This window comes from Mus musculus, chromosome 6, assembly GCF_000001635.26.
Source record: "Mus musculus strain C57BL/6J chromosome 6, GRCm38.p6 C57BL/6J".
Lineage (NCBI taxonomy): Eukaryota > Metazoa > Chordata > Mammalia > Rodentia > Muridae > Mus > Mus musculus.
In genome coordinates this window covers 136,419,874-136,425,393 of record NC_000072.6, presented here as the reverse complement: position 1 = coordinate 136,425,393, position 5,520 = coordinate 136,419,874, and positions in this window count along the sequence as shown.

Genomic DNA, 5,520 nt, shown 5'->3' with positions numbered 1-5,520 from the left:
AAGTCTGTGTGTGGTAATTCACACCGCTGGTGGTCGGAGAAGGTTGCAGCATTAGGAAGGTTGAGAAGTCTGCTACCACACTTTCAATCTTGAAATGCATTTTCCCCTGAACACATTCGCTGTGATTAAGACAAGAACCCAAAGGAAACAAACCCAAGAGAATTGTTACAACGTTTCTTTCTCAACCCCGCCCATCCCCAACCCATTTTCATCCTGTCGCCATTTGTTTTTCATTCTGCAATGCAAATATGATCATGATCAGCTCTCTCACATCTGGAAGAACATCTCAACTCTTCTTGCTCAGTGAGGCATCTTTAAATTTGTTCCGTCTTTGTGACTCTACACTCTCCCCGTCTTCCCTCCTATTCCTGTCACCCTAAGGATGCAGTTTCTGTTAGAGCAGTTTCTCACAGAGACCCTACACATGTCAGAGGATTTATTTGTAGAGGGAGGCTTTCTGTGTGTCCAGGGCGTTTCCTGTCTAGCTGGCTTCAACCACTAGCTACCGCCATTAACACTGCTGCAGTTGTGACAAGCAAATCTTTTTCTAGACACCCCAAAATCTTTTCAGAGTAAAAATTGCCCCTGATTTACTATGGGGGCGGCGGGGGGGCTGGGGGGTACAGTGTGTTATTCCCCAGTTTTTTCTTTTCTCTCCCCCTTCCCTACTCTCCTCCCCATATGCATGCTCATGGGTATACTACAACCTGCACTTCTGCCTCTGTGTGTGTGTGTGTGTGTGTGTGTGTGTGTGTGTGTGTGTGTGTGTGTGTGTGTGTAGGTCCGGCCACTTTGGATGTAGTCCTTGCCTTTCACCTTGTTCTAGGCAGGATCCACTGTTTTGTATGCCAAGCTGGCTGACCCTGGGACCTATGGCTTTACCTGAGCTCAGATCCTGCATTTATCTGCTGAGCTGTCTCTATAGCCCATCTGTCTCCATCACCCATCACCACAGGGTGATGTTTCCACTGTGATCAGCCCCACAAACATGGTCTCCGCTCAGCCCTCTGTGACTCTGTGGAGGTGGCAAGCTGCCTGCAGGAACACAGCATGGTGCCTTATTCAACCATATTCTCATGTATTACTTGTCTCCAAGTTAGACTGAGAAATCAGGCCTTCACACTGTCGTGGTTTGGTGTTCCCATTTTACGTGCTATCCTGTGTCCTTAGCTAAAGCTGGCCTCCAGTACTGACAATATCTCTATGTACATTTTAAAAACTTCACAATTTTGAATATTATTAAAACAATTTAAAAATGACATTTAAGAGCTGGAGAGATAGCTCAGTGGGTAAGAGCACTGACTGCTGTTCTGAAAATCCTGAGTTCAATTCCCAGCAACCACATGGTGGCTCACAACCACCCTTAATAAGATCTCACGCCCTCTTCTGGTGTGTCTGAAGACAGCTACAGTGGACTTATGAATAACAATAAATAAAATTTGGGGCTGGTGCAAGAGGGACTGAGGGAGCAGGGTTGATCTGAGTGAGCAGAGGTCCTAAAAATTCAATTCCCAACAACCACATGAAGACTCACAAACATCTGCACAGCTACAGTGTACTCACCTACATAAAAATAAATGTCTTATTAAAAAAGGACATTTAAGGGTTAACAAGATGGCTCAGCAAGTCAAGGTGCTTGACTCTGCCAACCTGAGCTGTATTCCAGGATCCCACGTGGGTGGAAGGAGAGAACCGATTCCTGCAGGTTGTCCTCTCACCTCCACAATGCACACACACACACACACACACACACACACACACACACACAGGCACACACGGTAAACAAAGTACAAATGACATTTAGAAGCCAATCGATATTTTCTTTTTCAATAGCTGATGTGATATCTGTGATGCCCAGATTCCCTCATTGTCTGGAGCTTGCCAGGTGAGCTAGGCTGGCCAGCTGCTGGGCCCCCAGATCTGCCCATCCCCACCTCACTATTGCTGGCCGCACAAGCAAGCACTGCCACTCTCAGATCTTCGTTGTGGCTTCCGAGTCTAATTCAGGTCCTCATGCTTGCGGGGCAAGCTCTCTTCTGACTGAGTTATCCCCTGAGTTCCCAAAACATGATGCTTTATATGTGGCTTGTGAACAGTTGTTTCTAGTTATTCCACCTGGTATGGTCTTATTAGCCCATCATCATGTGCCCTGGCTGCTTCAAACTCACCATGTAACTGAGGCTGGATTTGAGCTCCTGCCATTCCTGCCTCCACCTCCCAATTGCTGAGACCTCAAGTGTTCGCCAGCATATTTTGCTTCAATGTTAGAATGCAGTTTATAAATTATTTGTACATATCTACAATGGGAGATATTTTGTAGCTTTAATACATATAGGCATTTGACACTACTATATTTGTAGATTATGTATTTGCATTTGATGATATCATCAGGCAACATGGGGCATTTATACTCTTTAAAATGCACAGAACTATATATAGCTACTAAACAGTAAGCTCTGCACGTCATTTACTTAGGACCATCCGTGACTTAAAAGTTGTTATTCTGGTGGCTGGAAAGACAGCTCCGTGGCTAAGGGGACTTGTTCCTGTTCCAGAGGACCCAGATTCAGTTCCCAGCACCCAAGCCCAGCAGCTCAACAGCCTTCTGAGCTCCAGCTCCCGAGGCTCCGAGGTCTTCAGTCTCTGCAGGTGGCTGTGCTCACGCACACTTACCCGCACACAGACACAGATGCATATACGGAATTAAAAGATAATAAAACAAACGGAATCTCTCAAAGTTATTCTGTCTAGGAAGCTTATTGTCTATCAGTGATAACTGTGAAAAATGTTTTTGTACCTTGGATTTCTAAGTGGCAGATGGCTTGCCAATGCTGCCACCTTCTGGATGGCATTGTGCACTGCACCACGCAAGGAAGAATCAAGTAAGTTCTTTATGTCTGAGGTGAGAAATTTCACTCTTTTCATTTTGGAAAGGCATGGGCACTCTTTTTCCTATTTCCCTCATTAAATTCATAGCTATTTGTCACCGTTCCAGCCACCCGCTAGAGTAAGGATGCTGTGCTAACATCGTAGTGTAAACTAGCTGGACTGTCATCATATCCCCCTTCTGGACTTGTGTTCCCTGTTCTCTGTCCTGCTAAATTTATGCCTTGGGAGCGTAGGCTAGCCTATGGGAGGCACATCTATAAGCTTCCGTGTCCTTAACTTCCAGGCAGATGAGGGCGGTGGGAAGCATCAAAACAAGATCAAAAGGAGAGGAGGGATCTGACCTGGCGCATCTCCTCCGTCAGTGCCATTCCTAGGAGGACGCTGGCTCTGTCCATCAAATGAAGGTCACATCTTCCATCAAAAGCCTTTTACTAAATCAGCTTGCTCTCTAGAAAAGCGATAAACTTCCTACTTCTGTCATTAAGAGCCTGAGCCATATGTGATAACAGTCCCACTGGAATGAGAAATGCCCGATACGCTCATGAATCAGAAGGCCCGCTCCCTAGCTGCTGGTGCGGTCGGGAAGGTTCTGGAACCTTGATGATGTGGACCTTGCTGGAGGAGGAGGAGGCATGCCGCTGGGGGTGGGGGATGGGTGGGCTTTGAGGGTTTATAGCCTCTCCACTTCCTGCTCTGCCTCCCTGTTTCCTGTGTGTGGATGAAATGTCAATCTCTATTTCCAGCAACTTCTGTACGGACTTTATTCCCTGGAACCGGAAGCTAAAATAACTCTTTCTTCCTTAAGCTGCTTTTGGCCATGTGATTTTTTTTTTTTTTTTTTAATCACAACAACAGAAAAGTAACTGATGATGAAGACGGTTAGAGGGTGGCCCCCTACGGTCACCTTTTATAATGACCTGTGTAATTAAGTATCCATTAGGCCCCCTGAGAAAAGGGGCCCAAAGAAGTAATGGAAGGGAGGAAGGACTTATTTTGGCTTGCAGGTCTAGGGGATGAAGCCCATACTGTGAAGAAGGCACGGATGCTGGAGGGCTCTGCCCATGGCCATGGGAACCTGAAGCAGCTTGTTTACATCTTGGTCAAACAAGAAGCAGACTCCTAAGGCCTGAATGGGGGTAGGTATAGCTGAAGGACTGCCCCTGGGGGCCTCCCATTTAAAAGATTTTCCAACTCCTCAAAGCAGTACCCCTAAGCAGCTGGGGACCAATAGTTATTCAAACACAGGTCTGTAGAGGGCGCTGTACATAGAAATCAGCACTGTCACAGACCACAGCAATGGGGAAGATGATAACTGTTCCCTCATAGTGCTAGAGTTGTATAGAGAGTGTTCCTTAAATGCCCAGGTGTTGAAGGATTGGGCTCCAGCGTGGTGCTTTTGGGAGGAGGTAGAACCTTTAAGAGAAGGGACCTCGTGGGCTCAAGTCCCAAGAGCTAGTCTTGAGGAGCATGGTGTGGCTTTATGCTAACCCCACACAAGCTAGAGTCATCAGAGAGAAGGAGACCCTGACTGAGAAAATGCCTTCATGAGATCTGGCTATAAGCAAGCTTGTGGAGAATTTTCTTAATTAGTGATTAATGGCAGAGGCCCCAGGCTATTATGGGTACTGTGAGAAAGCAGGCTGGACAAGCCAGTAAGCAGCACCCCTCCATGACCTCTGTATCAGCTCCTGCCTCCAGGTTCCTGCTCTGTTTGAGTTCTTGCCCTCATTCACTGTTTTTGATTTAAAAAAAAATTATCTATTCATTTACCTTATGTATACGAGTACACTGTAGCTGTTTTCAGACACACCATAAGAGGACATCAGATCCTATTACAAATGGTTGTGAGCCACCATGTGGTTGCATGAGGTTGATCTCTGAACCTCTGGAAGAGCAATCATTATTGTTAACCACTGAACTGTCTCTCCAGCCCCTGAATCTTCTTTTTAAATCATTATTTTATGTATGAATGTTTTGCCCATGCCTGAGGAGACTAGAGGAGGATGCTGGATTCCCTTTAAATGAAGATACAGATGGTAGTCAACTCCATGTGGATGCTAGGAATGGACATAGGTCCTCCAGGAGAGCAGCCAATGCTGGTCACTGCTGAGCCATCTCTCCAGCCCCACCTCTTCCTTTAATTTTTTTTTTTTTATGACTGTATGACTGGAGAGGATTTTATGGTACCTGCACATCTCATTGTCTTTATTGTTACTGTTATTGTTCTGTCGTTAACAATGATTCAATGAGGGCTGGTGAGATGGCTCAGCGGGTAAGAACACTCACTGACTGCTCTTCTGAAGGTCCTGAGTTCAAATCCCAGCAACCACATGGTGGCTCACCACCATGCTTAATGAGGTCTGATGCCCTCTTCTGGTGCATCTGAAGACAGCTACAGTGTAGTTATGTACAATAATAAATAAATCTTTGGGCCGGTGCAAGCAGGGACTGAGAGAGCAGGGCTGACCAGAGCAAGTTCAGTACCCAGCAACCACGTGAAGGCTCACAACCATCTGTACAGATACAGTGTACTCATATGCATAAAATAAATAAATAAAATCTTTAAAAAAAAGCCCCACATATGATTCAGTGAACACAGGGTGTGCTCTGGCAAACTGATTTAATTACTTT